Raw genomic sequence first — 17,719 nt, 5'->3', positions numbered from 1 at the left:
AGACTGTTGTCTTGGTGCAGTGAAGATTTTGTCAGCTGTCTGCTGTCATTCAGTCCTGCATCTTCACAATGTCAACTTTCTCTACATTAGTCACCTTTCTTGTATCACTGAATGCAGCGATTTGATTGAATCGGACACTAAGAGAATACAGCCAATCATAGCACTCGACATTATGGCTTATTGTTTATAGACTTTCTTTCGAGGACCCCGATTGGCTGTATTCGCTACATCCACAAACTTGTGTGACACAAGAAAGGCTGCCAAGGTACTTGACATTTTGAGGTTGAAGGTAAGTGAGAATGCCTTGCCTTCAAATCCAGTTAAAATCCATAAAATCATAGCCCAATCATGTTTTTTTTATTATTTACAGATCCCTGCATCGCTATTGCAGTCAAATCATAAGACGCAGTTCGTAATAGTTTGATATTGTGAAGATGAACTATATATTGCTATGGATAACAACGAATCAGGTTTGGTAATACCAATAAGGAGTTACTTCCCATTAACCAAAGGCAATTTACTAAACAATAATAATAGAAGGTAGCGTAGTCCAATGTTTTGTCCTGTTTTAGATGCATTTCAGCAAGGCAAAGAAATTACATTTGCTTAATTTCACAATAACCACAACACTTTAATATGATGTTCAATTATTAAAAGTATGTAAGCAACACAATAATATTAATAAATGGTGTACTATTTATTATCAAATTAAATTAATTAAATATTTATGTTAGTCGAAGAAGCATAAACGAATAATGCTTTGAAGTGTCATTTATAAGAAAAAAATTTAGTCATTCAATCTGTTGTTAGAATAAACCGAGGCTTCGGTTGTTACTATGCAAGCGAAGGTTGGCTATAGAAAATAATGGGTAAATATTGACTCCACTTCGCGCTGCATTGATGATGTTACATTTTTAAACTTCGGGCATTATTTCTTTATGAAATCGGGCAAATCGGTGATAATTTGGTTCATCTTAGAGTGTATTCATTACAGAAGCGTACACGTCAACGGCTTTGCTAGTGAACAACAGCGATTTGACGACCCTGCAATCTGTCAGCCCTTACAATTGAAATTTTAGCTCTACTGAGGTAATCTAGACATCCAGAAGCTGACCTTCCACGGGATATGCTCAGTTGCTCACCAGATACAAGAAGCGTTAAACACTAAATATGTAAAAATTTGTGTCCTATTTTTCATTTCTGTAATGAGCGATTGTGCAGTGGGCATTTGTCCGGTGAGGTTCGGTTAGATGCAACTGTCCTACGCCTGTTGAAACTCTTTGTCTGTTCCAGTTGCCCCTCTTTCAGTGAACCAATCAATAATTCTTTATGCTGTAGATATACTACTGAAAGCTTTAAAAAATATGACCGTATCTTACCTTGACTTTAAATTTACGGTCCTTATTCCAAATCCTAAGACAATGAGATGAGCATGGATATATACAATGAATTGAAAACTAACTGTTAATATTGACCCTAGAAGATAATCGACATTCTTATCTCTATGATTTAAAACTTCCCACGAAGACTTTTATCGCCTGTTTCACCATTTCGACACCAGGACATGGGTCTCGAAATTTTCCTAAACAAATCAAAAAGATACTTCGTTGCGTTGCACAATGACAAAATTCTTTCGTTCACATGGTAAACATTGCCTTCACCGACTTCGAATTCCAATAATCCAAGGATTTATTTTGTAAATACATGTTTAAAGTTTAAAAAATGTGAAGTGAAAAAATAAATAGTTCATCGAGATATTGGTTAAATTGAAATGTTTACTATCATGACCCTTTTGTTGTTTGTCGTTAATCAAATTAAATGGCAGGTTTTATTTCTACATTAATCATTAACACTTATTGCAGAGTCTGTAAGTAAGTTATCTAAAATCGGAACAATTTTCAAATACAGACATTTCTTAGAACAAGTTGTTTATGTTTTTCATCTGCTCTGGGTCAGAAGAACAAAAGTGTCCTTTGTGTTGAAAAGGGGACTTCTTACAATTTTATTGTCGTTTTTGGAAAAAGGGTTATTGCTACTTTCTTTGACTAATGTTTTGTATTTCTCGTTCATCCTAGTCTGAGCCTTTCAGTGAACTTTACAAGGTCAAAAGTCATTGACCTTGGCTATCAGTTGGTACTTTGACATTTGACCTCCGACATGTACTTCCGGTTTTATAGCTGTCCGAAAACAGCCATATTCGCAACTTTGGACGTTAAAAGCTGTTGGAGCTCAATTTTAGTTGTACATATTACGTTAATCTGGTGGTTTTCAATTGACCAATAGATACAATAAATTGACAATTCAACTTTATGACTTGATCATATAAGTGGTCATATCTCAAAAGCCTTAGTGACCCAAGAATTGTAAGGCGGCGTTCAGATAAAAAAAAGAAGTCAATAGCCGTGTCAAGCAAACAAACTTCTGAAATTTTCCATCAAACTTTTCACGAGTGTCAAGTCTAAAATGTTTACACTTGGATTGTTGTTGTCAATGGTTAGTGTACAATTGACTAGAAAAAATGATTAAGATAAGAAAGCGATAGAAACGATTTCATTATCTTCCCAGGGACCAATGTGCAAAGTTTAAAGGATCTTACCTCATTTTTGATTTGGAAAATTTTTTAGATTTTATTTCCAAACGTCATCGTTTTTACTGAAAGAAATGCCATGAAAATTAACAATACAATTCACTACTTATCGGAAGTGAAATGAAATGAATGGAGTTTCCTACTTTTCTGCACCATGTGGGCTACACCTCGGAAGATGTTTCTCTGTTACATGAACCTTAACACCTACCACAACGCAAATGGTTGTCGAAGATTTTTTGCATATTAAATAAACAAAAATGGAGTCCCTTTTCTATGCTACTGATTCGGTTATTAGATACGGTCAACGCAAAATGTGTACAAAAAGGAAAATTTGTCAATTTGACCAAGAGAATATTTATTATAGTATGCACGAAAATATCATTCCAATTTTGCCACCCTGCTCACTACGGATCTGGTTCCTTCGAACTACTGACGGTATATCAGTATTGAGAATCACCAACTATTTGCAAATTAATGCTTGTGTATGTTTGTGTTTTATTTAAGAAGTTTTGTAGTGAGTGAACTGATAAAATTCATATCAATTATGTCGTCACCTTCGTCTATCTCAAACACTCTATCTCGTCATATCTCCGGTTATCTCGTATTAAGCGATACATTTGTCAGTTATATGTATATCAGTTGTAGGCCATACGTTCCCCACATTCGTAATTTTTATCTCTCAATCTTAAAAAAAGATCGCGCGAAAAATCTAACTGATTAGGCAAGAAAGACGCATCAAAAAGTTGAGTGGACCGTAAGGCGTTTTTGATATTGATGATATACATTGTTCGCCAAGAAGAAGTACGAAAAAGTAACGACTGTCTGTTTTTAAATTAAAATCGCTGTATTGTTATTGATAACATATTGTTGCCATTTTCTCTATGTCTGAAAAGTGGGAGCCGCGGTGACTCAGTGAGTTAGGCCATTGCTCGCTAACCTGACGGTCCAGGGTTCAACCCCGGCATAATACCTTCGGATTTTTCAACCCGGTTTCCCCCTGTCAGTGATGCGGGTAAGAGGGGCTGACATGGATAAAGCGTCTAGTCGCTCGGATGGGACAATAAACCGAGGCCCCGTGTGTTACAATCTTTGCACGTTAAAGATGCCTCGACAGTTGATATTCGAAAAAGAGCAGGCTAATACTCCACGTCATACCGGTGAGATTGTTGCATTGTCTACACTATTATCTAAAGGGCTTTTATAGTTCATTGTAACTATAAGGGAGGTCAACCTGTTTTGAATTCAGATCAATTTTATCGACTTAATATTTACGTTGGCACAGGATAATAAGGGAATATTTAAAGAAATGGTTGAATTTCAGTTCTGACGTAGGTACAGTGCAGGTGCAGTTAGATAGAAGTTTTATCTGTAGTATTTATTAGAAATTAATTGGCAATAGAAGATAAACGAGAGTTTTAATCTGCAATATTCAGAGCATCTCAAAGGCGAAAATAAAATAGACGCAATCGAGCTTTACATCTTTGGACAAGTTCAAAAGTAGGCAACCTACAACCAAGAAAGATTTGACCCGTGTATCCTTGTTGATGATTATGTGCCTGGGGACTACGGGGGAAGCATGTCGAAACGTGGCATAACTTTTTAACCAGTGATTGTTTCCCCTTCATCTATATACGAGACGTTTTCATTGGGACCCAAATGATGGTGGCGTTGACGGTGAAATAATATATATTGCGATAGTGACTTTATAATCTGGTCCTCGAAATTGTGTTAGTTGGAAGATTTGGGACATTTTTGGGGGTTGATTTGGGACTTGAATATACGTAAATAGTCTTTGGATATACATGAAATGCATATATCCTCCAAAAATACCTCACACGAGGAGTTTCACTACTACATATGATGGAGTCTCAAGAAAAAACGAGTCGTCATTTAAACATTCCAACGTGGATAATTGTGTGAGCTTCGAACACTATTACTTAGTTTATGTAAATAATTCCCATTTCTGAGACTAAGATATGATTGGTCAAACGGATGTCGAATCTGTCCCTTTAAAGGGACTCAGATACACAAAGGCTAAATTCCCTTTAAAACTTATGCACCATTTATTGGGGTTGTTTATTTCAGAATCAAAATGGCCGGAAGGTATTAACTCAATTAAAGATCATTTAAAAGATCTAAACTCACACATTGAATATTTTAAATGGTTTAAACTAGGTGATTGTAAGTCATAAACCAACCATAACCATGGGAGTGGTGCTGAAAAAGCAGGAACTATTAAAATTAGGAATAAACATCATAAATTGAGGGCTTTCAACACCACTTTATTTCTTAATTTGTATATCTGAATTTATAGTGATATGTCCGAAACCATTATATAGCATTATAGTATAATTTCTCTTTCTTGTATATATTTATCTCAATGAGTAAGATGAAATTTATAGTAAACCTCGTTAGCTTAATGATGGGGCTCTGGTCTTTGCTTTTATCCATTCATTCATTGAGCTGGCGCCGTGAATTCTCGGGTATAGACAAGATAAATTGGAATTATTTGTAAACTATCTCAACTCCGTAGTTAGTCTTTAACTTCTTGGGGGCCATGTGTGTTTGAAATTCTTTCGTTTAACTTCCGTTTTCTTGTCACGTCGTGACATATTTTGACTTCGTGGTTTAAATCGTGTTTAATGTTACCATTTTAAACTATTGTTAAAGGTTACATAAAATTTTCTTTTAAAATGTTTCCTTTCGCAATAAAAATTGAAATTGTACTATTCTCTTAAACATCAATACCTATGCATAGGCAAATATAAAAGTTTGCTATTCATCAACAACCATCATCCCTTTGACGTACTTGTGCAGTTTTGCATATCTTTTAGAACAGTGGCATCAATACTGTGACCTGTCAAGAATGGGTATCCGCGATAAATATTTGCCATTCTTGGTTTCATACTCGACTGGCAAAGTACATTTTTACAATTTTTCGTAAAATTTCATCAGCAATTGTGACTCAAGTGAGTTTCGAAGTACATGAGACATTTTTGTTGGTTAAATTCCCTGAAAAAAAGATCAAGAAGTAGACCAGTTGTGGAGAACAAGATTACAGAAGGACAGAGCTTACGACAATGTTCGATTTACAACCAAAGAACCAAAATTCACGACATCTGAATCACGTTTTATTTATTATACAGCTATATGCTTTTCAGATATTGATGCTGCTCAGCTATACTACGATTTGTTGTTCGCGATACCTATATGATAAGTATATATAAGTGAAACTCCTCTAAACGACATCATCTGTAAACCGGCATCTCCTCTAAGCCGTTATAAAAGGTAATGATGACACTTGCCTTGAATAATTATAAAAGTTAACGAATAATCACTAATTCAAGCAAAAATCTATTTCCATTACACTTAAACTGATCATATACCTTCTCTCCTTCCTTTATCTGAATCTCCTTTTTGGAGAAATCTCAAGTGTACAATTATGTAGCTCTCAGTAGGTAAAAGTTGGTAAAATCTCATATTTTGTAGTAGACAAGGGTGAAGTTATCAGGAAGACACAGGAAGACACAGTGGGGGTAGGGTATGTGTTAGTACTATGTTGCTGTGAGTTGCTTTGAACCGTCAGAACACCCTGTGATGATAATAATCATTACTGTAATAAATCATACAGGTGTACTGTACAAATTATAACTATATTACTTTACTTTCTTTACTTAATTACTATTGAAAAATAATTACTTATAGTTTTATGGGTAATTTCTAAGTTGTATGGATATGCCGCATTAGAGGGATTCTGATGCAGGATTCAGCTAAGGCCACTGATAAACAAAGACTCATTTGAACCATGTTTAACAATTTCGATTTTTTGGGTCAGCCTTATAAGTGGCCTATAGTATTCCTTAAAGAAATTAATGTGAAAAGCGTAAGAAATATAACCGTAAATATTTTACTTTTTATGTGAATAATTTAATATCAATAATTTCCCTGTTGCCTTCGGAGAATTAACAAATTAAGAAATCGAAAGCATGGAATTTACTCAATAGCAGCTAGATAGGTATTGGCAAGGGTTTATGGACTCACTCCACTAAATCATTTGCCATCTCTTCCCATGTTAAAACACGAAATTCAACCTTCTATAACTTTTTCCAGAAATCTCGTTGAAAGCTTTCCAATATGTCGAATGAAAGCCTGACCAATTCTCAATGTCACCTAAAAAATTCATTATATGATGACCATGAAAATTTTGAGCTACTAAAATTGAAAGTAGACTACTACCGGTTATACTCATCCGCTAGAGTTTGGCACTTCACAAAACGACTATTTTTAGAATTAGCCTTCCGCCTTTAGGTCTCTCATCATCTCACCAAATCTGAAAGATAATGCAATTTCAGACATCAAATTCCAAATCTAGACCAAATTTTACCCAAAAATAGGCATGCAAAAACCCCAAAAGGGAGAGAGAAAGAAGATTTCTAAAAATAGCCTGGACTACATTCCTATACAATCATTTGCATAAAATGTTTTAGTGGAGTGAGTCAATCATTTGCATAAAATGTTTTAGTGGAGTGAGTCCTGTTATGATTGAAACCACGATAAACGGATGGGTTATCTAGTTACTTCCCTTTTCCCGTGTATGGACTTATTTATTTGCCATCTCTTTCCATGTTAAATTACGAAATTCAACCTTGTAACTTTTTCCAGAAATCTCGTTGAAAACTTTCCTATATGTCACATAAAAGCCTGGCCAATACTTAGTTTCTGGACAAAAATTCAAGAATATCTTGAGCTAATCAAACTGAAAGTAGATCACTACCTTTATCAACAACCGCACCACTGTCACTGCACAGAAAACAATTTTTTTAGAATTATTCATCCAATTTGTAAATCTCTCAAAATGCTATTTCAGACATGAGATTCGCGAATCTAAAAATTAGTCAAAAATAGGCATGCAAACCCCAAAAGGGCAGGGAGAAAGAGGGTTGCTAAAATTATACCATCATTAGCATAAAAAGTATTTAATATGTCGGAGAGTATATTGTAGTGTTCCTTCTCTGAATACATAATTATAATATCGATTTATTTTTCACAAAGTATCACACAGGGTGCAAAATTTTATTAATTTCAAAATAGTCACAAATAAGTTAATTTTGCAATATCTTTTGAATCATCTATTGTCAGTTGTAATTTGTATGTATGAAATTCTAAATGATTTCAAACCGCAAATTTAGTTTGGCTGTCTGAGACAGGTTAACAATTAGATTTACAGCATATTAATATCGCTTATCATCTTCATTGTATTAGTAACATGTAATATCATTTGCTTAATTTTCCTTTCAAAGTGGCTATTCGAATCCCTTGTCTGTCCTCTGGTGCACTTTGATCTCGCGTTAATATCGTTAACTGTCAGCTGATTACGAGATTTCATCCCTGATTAACAATTACGTCACAGTTTGCCAGTATGCGCGTGCTAGAGTCTTCCCATGAGGTTAGATATTACTGGTTCGTTACATTTTGGATTGGATTTCAAAAGCGGAACGAGTAAATGGCGCGGAACTCCCGAATGTATTATCCCCTCACTTATTATCAGTAATCTAGATGAGTGTTTGGGTGGTAAAAATCAAAAGTTCTCTTCATTTCTCTGTAGTTTTCTAAGTTTTGATTACTGTGATTAGACGTCTCGAGAGACTAGATAGGGAAAGATGAAAGAAAATGGTTGGTTTTTGATCGAGATGTTCTCCCAATCAGTCCAAATTTCACATAAAAAGGCGCTGATAAAGCTAATCAAGCTAATTATTTTAATGATTTGGAACAAAATGTCATACATTTTGAAAAACATTCCTTACTTTGTGTCTTAAGTTTTAAAAAGACTGGAGACTTAAAAAATGAATTAAATATATTTTCCAACAAAACCAATCCTTCATTGGAAATAGTGCCCAATCTCTCAAAATATCGTTTCATGCCATGCTTATTCAAATAATAATATATTCTTCCATTTTAATTAATGGCGTATCATTCGGTAGTTTTTATGGAATCAAAACAGATTCGCTGAAATATGTTTGTGTATCGGGAACGCTTATAAATAGCTGCCATTGCATCATGAGGTTCCTGTAATTCTAAAAATAAATCATCACATATATATAGAAAGCCATTTTTGAACTCAGTGATCCAGGGCAGGTGCAAAGTAAAGCAAAAAAAAATCTTTCAGGTTGTTACTGTTATGAAATCCACCCTGAATATAGAGTGGATATAGAGTTAATATAAAGTGGATATAAAGTGGATATAGAGTGAATATAGAGTGAATATAGAGTGGATATAGAGTGAATATAGAGTGGCAGTTTGAAGCAGGGTGGGGTTAATTCTCATCCTAATCAAAACAATAAAATCATGTAAAACAAGTAGAAAGTTGTAGGTTACATGCCTTGTTAAAGTTCAAACTAATACCAAGTTAAAAACCAACAGATAATATTCTATACCCCCATAAAATTAAGAATGGCAAAAGGTCAAGAAACGAAATGTTTGTCTGTGTTCTGGCACGTGTCTGGTGTTCCCAGATTTCGTCAACAGTATCACTAGATTACCCATCTCCATTAACGCTTTGATTAAAAATCTTCTACTCATTTCGTTTTCTAATAGTGAAGCAAAGTCCGGAATTTGAGTAAACCGACAGAATCCATTAAAATTATCGACTAGCTAAATACGCGAAACAAAAATATATCAAAAAGACGTTTAGTTGTGCATTCCACATTATGTTAACAATGTAAACTTTACAACATAGCAAATGTAGGTATTGAATGAATGAAACAACATTCCAACTCAAACATCTTAAAAGTGTTTGCCAACTATGTTTTGTTGTTACTCTTCTGCACTCCAAAATATGTACAGCTGATGCTCTTTTTTACACATACCGCTTCTTCTTGGCTGTGGAGATTATTTTGAGCTTTGTTTGACGATATGTAGGGTCGCAACACAATCCTAATTTTTCTTAGTCATATCCAGTTCCTCTTGATGTTCATGGGGGATGGTTCTAAAATAAAATCCTTGGGAAATATTTCTGGTTGCATTGAGGTCTCCGGCGTCATTTTTTACGAATTCGACAGCAAAAATATTTTTGTTTGTTTTTAATCAAATATTGCGACAAAACCAACAACTGTTGTTACAGCAGATCAGCTTCACAGATCTTGTGTTCAGGGACATTTTGCATCACACCTAATGGCATACAGAGACTGTGTCAGTCGACGTTACAGCCTCGAACTTATACTGATATTAGCCCGACTATATCATAAGTATTGATTATTCAAAATCATTACAAAACTAAACAGTGTGCAATGAAGGAAAATTTCATCGGAACAAAAATACTAACAAACAAAACCCGGTCAAATAATACGAAAGGCATCGCAAGTTTATTTCTTTTTTAAAAAAGAGACACTTGAAGTTAAAAGATTTACGAGCAGGTTGCTATGGTCAGTGGAAACTGAAGTCTCAAGTATTAAATGTTAGGCTGATAAGGAAGAATTATCATGACAAATTTTTGGCAGGTCATTAGACAGGGTGAGTGGACGCCTGATAGTCTGAAACCTTCAGATTTTTAGCTTATCTCGGCCAAAGAGAAAGTCTTATCTTGGCGAGAAGATAGTCCAGTTACTGTACTTCTCCAATGTCTAATGTGATTTACTATATTTTATCAACTTTCCTTTAATTCAATTGTTAGCTGTTGTGATATACGATAGGATCTGTTTGTGATAGTCTAATTATTCCAGTAGAATAAATAATGACAGTAATATTCAGTTAAGATAAAACTCCACTGAACTTTATACAGTAAGTATGATTTTCTGGTGTGTTTCCTCACTACACTTCATCCATGATCTGAAGAAATTTCTCTTTAGATCATGTTCAGTCCAATTGTTAGCTGTTTGTGATAGACTTATTATTCCAGTAGAATGAATAATGATAGTAATATTCAGTTAAGATAAAACTCTGTTGAACATTATTCGGTAAGTATAATTTTCAGGTCTGTTTCCTACACTTTATCCATGATCTGTAGAAATTTATCTTTAGATCGTGTTCAGTCCAATTGTTAGCTGTTTGTGATAGTCTAATTATTGCAGTAGATTAAATAATGACAGTAATATTCAGTTAAGATAAAACTCTGTTGAACTTTATTCAGTAACTGGCCCCCACTCATTTAGTTGAGCCATCCATAGTCTGAAGAAATCCCTATTCAGATTGTGTTCAGTTCAATTGTCAGCTGCTGTGATATAGGATTGTATCTGTTTGTGATGGCCTACATATATATATAATTATTTGAGTAGAAAAAACATGAATTAATATTCAGATAAAATAAAACTCCATTGAATATAATTCAGTAACTATAAAATACAGGATGTTTCCACACTACACTTGTCATCCATGATCTGTAGAAGTTTATCTTTAGATTGTGTTCCAATTTTGACAAGATTGTGTAAGGATTGATCATTACTAATGCTTACCAATTAAAAAAAAACAATTATATTTTAGTGTGTAATACAAATGATAAACATAATTTTAACAGAGTTTTGGATTGGTTGAATATTTTAGTTGCTTAGAACTTGTTGTCCATAACAATTTCCTCAGATTATGGATAACTGAAAAAATAAAGATCGAAAACATCTAGAACTCTATGTTATTAATGTTCAGATTAACTTAATGGATAATATATTTTAATCCACGAAATTTATGAAATATGTCTTAGTTTGCAAATTCGTATTTGTATCATCTATTCTCGCGAATGAAAAACAAAAAAGTCTTATTTAGTACCAGTAAACGAAATGAAATTTTAGAAATAACAAAACAGAATTTGACAGATGAAAAATTCAAATCGATGTTTAACCTAGTTCTTTAGGAAGTTTAAAAACTACGTTAGAATCATCCAGTAGGCGGCTCATGACAAGAAATTCCATTATTTTAAATTGTGAAACGTATACAAAACGAAACGAAATGTTATAAAGTTTACATGATATAATTTAACCGTCTGAGCTGTGTTTAAATTACTTTAAATTCATTTATCATTTCATTTTAAATTTCCACATTATTCAATTCGCAGGTGTTCCTATATACAAATTGGGGAATTTGTGAAATGACTTCAAATCTAAAAGAAACCGAAGAAATAATGAAATAAAACGTCTCGTCAGTATACTGTATATTTCGGAAAAAAAACAGGTTTATGTGTGTGTGTGTTCCCTGGGTATTTCTTTTGAGTGCCCGATGTGGTGTACGATGCAGGTTTATCAATACCATACAAAATTCAAGAAGCGATCATACGGAGTTCACATACTCTATTTATAATTCAGCATAGCACACCTCACCGGACATCGCACCTCTGTTTGCACCTAAACTTGTTTTTTCGTTTCTTCTATTTTCTATCGTATCGATCACATTACTGTGAATATTATTATGATGTGGTTGATATAATATTTGTACATTATGTCTTAACTGAAGACAAGTTTTGTTTGTTTCTGGCCCTTATTACTGCATCAAAGTGTTGTGTTTTTGAAACATAAAATCACCTAAATACAATGATTATTGTTATGAAAAATAATGTATGGAATATTGGTCATAAGTTGTAATGGGTGGCGAAAATGTGTTATGTGCTTATCAAATTTGAAAACATCAGAAATTTAAGAAATATAATAACGAAAATATCTTATATTCTTATAAGTAGATATTTATGTGTTTATTAAATAATTATTTTCTAATATTAAAAATGTGTGTATATAATCATGTGTAGATCCTTATGTGTTAATCAAATATTTTATGAATTGTATATGTATTAAAAATATCAAATAATTATAATACACCTTTTTGTGTTTATGTTTAATTGTATAGTATCAGAAATAAAAGAAATATGTATTTTTATAAATATATGAATATGCGTGTCTTTATAGTGTGTATATTATCAGATAGATGTTTGTGATTTTTTTCGTATTTTATATGTCTTTAAACAAGTTGTTCATATTGTGTGAAATAAAATATCAAATGAATATATTTTTTATTGTAAGAAATGTAAGAATAACATATATATTGCTAGTGCATGAGTTTTTACATGTTTTAATTAATATTTTGTTACAAATTAAATATTTATTAAAATATTACAGTATTAAGCCGTAATACTATTAATTAAGATATTTGTGTTTATGATATTTTAAAGTATTACAATTATTAAAATTTGAAATTATTTCGATATTTTGATAAAAAAAAAAGATATCAAAGCTTTACAATAACAAAAAATTCTCACTTTTGAAATAATGCTCAATCGCGATATAGAAATTAAGCTTAACATGTTTTAGTGCTAAACTTTTATCAATTTTGACATCATATTCGCAGATTTTTGAAGAAATTTTTATATATTACTACATCAAATATTTGTGTATGTCGAATACTGATGATAACAGTGCCGAAGAGTTTTATTTTTTGTGGGAAAACAAGAATCTTATCGTGTGTGAGAAATTGCATAATCATAAATTAAAATGAAGATGAAGATTTTGAAATAACATCGATTACTGGATATTCATGAAAAGAAATTTTTTAAATCAAAATTGAAGATTGTCAATTTGTTATTTTCTCGCCAAATCATTCAGAATTAATTTGATTCTGGTTGCTTATCAATCACACCAATTGCCGCCAAGCTAGGCCTACCATCATCTTCTCTTGTCTTGTCATTAATCCTCATTATCTCCCCTGTTACCATAGATACCAGCCGAAAGGGGGCGCTAATTGCATAATAATGGTGGATGAGCTTGCGCGAACGTCAAGACCAGTCTTCAGAATTTTAAAGTTATAATTACTCCAAATTTCATGATGTAGAAGATCATAAGACCAAGCAAATTGCCTACGTTGTTTATATAACAGTTCTTTGTACTTGAAGGTCTGAAGAGAAGACCCTTTTTTCCTCGTTGATCGAAGTCCAAAAGTTATTGCCACAAGCAAATCTTAAATTTCGGACTTGGAAAAAATTCTCCAAGAGTGAACTTGGCCTGGTTTAGATATCGGTTTTCGTGTCAAAATTACCACTTCAATTCAATTTCACCGAAATTTCTGTCAATGACCCGCCTTCACAGTAAAAGATGTTTCAAGTTCTATGGGAATATATCCCTTGAATAACATTATATCAATACCAGGGCACTGGATGTTCGAAATTGAAGTATGGAAATTGACTGTGGAAGGCTTTTGGTCAGAATTAATTTAAAATAAAAGACAAGCGATATAAACCACATGTTGGCTAATTGAATCAACTTTCCGATTACTCCTCAAACTTTTATTGTCTGTGATGGCTTAATATCTTATAATGGCTACCCAATCAATTACATTCGACCATAAAAACAAGCTAATTTACTCCCAAGACTTGCTACACAAACTTCCCCAAATTAATTTTTACAGCAAATTTCTTCGAATTTCTGACATTAATCGATTAACATCATCAAAAATAAGTTTCCTGGTTAAAACATAGCACCAAAAGACAATAATTTTCTGGCACTTGCTAAGGCAAAGAATAACTCGAGTTAAAGATTGTCGATAAAAATTGACTTTCCATTTGTAATAATCCCGGTGGTCTGTTGGTTGGTCTGTCTTCAGATCAATCGCCAAACGTATCTACCATATATAAATAAAAACTCAATAAGAAAATAGTGCTCATTACATCAATTATAGAGCGATATAGAAATGTAAACATTACCTGAAACACGTCTAAGATATGTCAGTGCTGATTTTGAAGAAAAAGACAATGAATGAATTATGATAATTTATGCTAATGTAACATTCGAAAGTTATCATTAATTGCCGAGACCCAAGATGTATTTTGTTCTAGAGCTATCAGTTTTAAACGACTGAACTTCATTGAATCTTGAAGCATTATTTGCTTTTATTTCTCCGTTAGTAAATGGTTATATAATGTATCATCTGGAACATAATAATTTGTAAAATAGCTCTATTGCCCTGGTTGTAGGACTGGGGTGTCAGGGGTGTAGGACTGGGGTGTCAGGGGTGTGGCCAACTTGTGTAGGAGAAGAATTTATTTTGAGTTGAGAGAGCACCTCACATCATCTCATGCTGAAAATGTGGATTAAACAAATTTTTGGGGTGTGAAAGGTCCACGTGATTGCTCCAGAGGTGTGAAGGCTGAACCACTGCTCTAAAACTTAAGCTTAAATTGGCGGATTTTTTGTGGTGGCTTTCCAGATGAAAAAGTTTGATAAAAGTTTGACCTTATAATGCAATTGAAAATGTGGATTTTGTGATCAGTTCTACCAAACTCAAGATAACTGAAATATATATTGGGTGCCTCTAAAAAGCTAACTTTGACACAATCCTGTTATATTTTAGAATCATTCACAATTATATACGCTATGGAATATCGATACTATAGAGATTATTCTATATGGCTGGTATTTGTTCAGCATTGTAAAATAGCGATGTCTGGTTTTACAGGTCATCAGAGGATAAAGATTTGACTAAAATATTATGATTTTTTGATTTTTTAAAATTAATTCTTGGGTGTTAAAGGAACGAGTACCCCATTTTTCTTTGGGTGTAGGGGGGGGGGGGGAAATGTTAGTCTTGAATAGTCTTCAGAAGTCCTAGAAAATACTTCAAAGTAGGAATTTTACTTACTATTTCTGTATATGTATTTTGTATATATCATAGGGTATCTTAACATGACGAGTCGTCTTTTTAAATTTCAAACGCGGATAGTTTTGGATTTGAACGCTCATATTTCGACGATGAGCTCTGTACTCTATTACTGATTGGCCTAGATTAAAAATTACAATTTCTGAGACTAACGTATGATTGGTCAAAAAATGGCACACCTGTCGTCTTATAACTATAACGCCAGTTTCGGAATAGATGAATACTGACTTTGATATTTTCAACTAGCGAAAGTAGTCATGCAAGAGAAAAAGACATCGTTTTTCAAGCTTTCCATGTTAGAAATAGATTTTACTAAAGGTTAATACATAGTTAATCCAAGGGAGCAATTATGGTGCTTGAGACAGTATTCAAGGAGCTTATGATCCCTTATCCTCTCTGTTTAGTTGAAAAATGTTAATTTACATGATCATCATGATTGTAATTACGATCTTTCGGAGTTGAGCAAATACACACACTATCATAATATATGCAGACTGGTTCATGGTCCGGTGGGTGCCTTCAATATTATGTTCATGGAGAGATGTATTCATGGTAGTCCTCAATATCGCAATTTATTCATGAAAAACATCGCCACTCGCGGAAATTACCACATTCAGAATATACCTCGTCTAGGTTTTTTTAGCATGTTTGATACATAAACGACGGATAGATAAAACAAGCAATATTACTTCTTCAATATTTTATTAAAGTGAATTGTAACATGGCAGTCTAAAGGTGAAAAATACAAATATAATAAAACACAAAACATTTTTTGGCACATTTACGGAAATAACCATATTTTCCTCTAAGACAATTTATGCTTTACAATTCAATTAATACAAATAGTTACTCTTTCAAATATTCCGGAAACTTTGGCTCGTGCCTGTCAGATGATGAACCAAAAGGATTCCAGAAACTGGCGGACATTTTCAGGAATATGGGAAACTTTTAAAACTCGTTTTATATTTATATCTTAAGGGGTTCTGGTAACCTAGCAATATAAAGCATCCTATCAAATTCTTAGCAGTCAAATACTATCAACTACAATCGACCTCTTAGGTCGGTGACATGAGCAACTTATGGCAACAGGCAGCATTTTGGATCTTTTAGTCAACGGTAATCTAAGGTCCAAATGACCAGATTGTCCTTATAGATACCACCAGATGCAAGCAGAAGTTGAAAATCCAGGCATCATATTTCCAACTTAAGTCCCCATTTTTATAACCAAAATGAGTTAAATGATTTTAATAAATTATTAAAATATATCCTAATAAATCTTCAGTGTTATGCAAGTTATAAACAACCTTTGTCGATTACGTGTCTCTTTCTTGGCATAAAAAGTAAAATTATTATAGCTAGTTAGTGACTCATATAAACGACACGGCTGAAGAGGAAAACAATTAATTCTACATAAAAGAAAATAAACGTAATGAAGTGAGAGTTTACAACTTGTGAGATTAGAAATCAAAGAAAAAATACCAAAATATTTTAACTTTAAGTGTTTTTTTCTTGTTATCAGTTTTTCGTCTGCCGTCACGTCGCATTGTTCTGCAATGTCGCCATGTTCAGACGTCAGGCTAGCGATAAGCGCCATTACCTCGAGTAGCCACCCTTTTCTCGAATATCACGACATTTTATTATCAATGCATTTTGACTTTTAATATCACGTCTTGATGATCTTGATCAACCCTCCCACGACAGTAGTGCCCCCTCGGACCGCACAAGATGATGACGTAGATCACAGTTTTGAAGAGATGAGGTGATTAGTATGATCATTAAGAAGCTCATTGCGGGGGGTCATTATCTTAATTTATGTCGGTTTAACTAGAGAAAATGTGAAGTGTTTATTGCGAGGGAGGTGCACCTTTCTGCAAGCAGGTTTGAAGCAATTAATAAAACTGAAGATGCGATTCGTACCGTAAACCAAAAAGAAATTGTTTTCTTTTTTTTTTTAATTCAATTTTGAAAATGTTAAATAAATAGTTACTTAAAAGAGGTTTTCTAACATTTTCTATGTGTGTCTTGGACACTGATAGTTTTTACTATACCAACTTTCACAATGAATTTACTATAAAAATCTACTTATTTCGTTTGTGGTTTTAAAATTTTTTTCAGGTTAATCGAAAGTCATGCGTGATCTGAATAAATTCTTTTGTTAATCGTGTTAAACAATACAAACAATGTTTACAATGAACATTCCAGAATTAGTTTACATACATAATGAACATAACATTGTATTGGTTGAATATTAAATAATCCAAAAAGAAGATGTTAGTCAGATTATGGATGTCAAACGGAGTCACCCAGAGAAAAAACACCAAACGAAGCATCCATTTTTGAAATGTAATGAGATCAAGAAGTTAAGTGCATGAAATCGTTGTCCTTCCCTAATTCTCTCTGTACGTAAACAACATTAAAGAGTAATCTTCAGTCAGTTAAGATAGTGAAATATGATGCCCACCCGAGGAGATAGGGTAATTTATCTGTTTTAAGATCTGAAACCACTTTGTC

This window comes from Lottia gigantea, assembly GCF_000327385.1.
Source record: "Lottia gigantea unplaced genomic scaffold LOTGIsca_3, whole genome shotgun sequence".
Lineage (NCBI taxonomy): Eukaryota > Metazoa > Mollusca > Gastropoda > Lottiidae > Lottia > Lottia gigantea.
This window is presented reverse-complemented; position numbering follows the sequence as displayed.